The sequence below is a fragment of the Penaeus monodon genome, chromosome 22 (assembly GCF_015228065.2).
Source record: "Penaeus monodon isolate SGIC_2016 chromosome 22, NSTDA_Pmon_1, whole genome shotgun sequence".
Taxonomy (NCBI): domain Eukaryota; kingdom Metazoa; phylum Arthropoda; class Malacostraca; order Decapoda; family Penaeidae; genus Penaeus; species Penaeus monodon.
In genome coordinates this window covers 10276891-10277418 of record NC_051407.1, presented here as the reverse complement: position 1 = coordinate 10277418, position 528 = coordinate 10276891, and the positions used below count along the sequence as shown (strand labels likewise).

Genomic DNA, 528 nt, shown 5'->3' with positions numbered 1-528 from the left:
CACAGTCTTTATGATATTTGTATACATGTTTTTCCCTCGTGTTTGTCAGTGCGTCTGTCCTTAAAGGAATCCATTTTCGAGGCGAACTTGGAGCGAGCGAATGTTATGTTAGAGATAGATTTCAGAAGGCAAATGTCACGTGCCCTTGCTCCTTCGCCATTGCCTAAGATTTATCAGGTCTGACTGGTTGGCAGGATATCCTCTCGACTCCTTATCAGCTGGTATAGCATTCTCATGTGATATCCCAGAAGTTCAGTAGATTTTTTCTCTGTATGTTTTTTTTTCTTCTTCTTCCGTTTGTGAGAGAATAGGCCTAGGATTGGAATAGAAATGTATTGTTATGGCATTAAGGGTTTGTAAATGAGTTGTCACTATTGTAAGCGGCTTATCTTTATGCATTATATATTCGGCTAAAGTAAGACGACGGGTATTACTCAGGCGGCTTATTTATTCTTAACAAAAACACCTGCACTTTGTTCGTTACAGTGAGATTACCGATATCCTGTTCTTAGAATTATGACTAGCAGT

At 39.2% G+C, this 528-nt stretch overlaps 1 protein-coding gene across 1 annotated transcript in view; it reads left to right on the top strand.

The window, feature by feature from the left end:
- The window catches only part of LOC119586927, a gene marked incomplete at its 3' end in the record, with an annotated part of 100674 nt that overhangs the window by 10410 nt on the left and 89736 nt on the right, over nt 1-528 (top strand).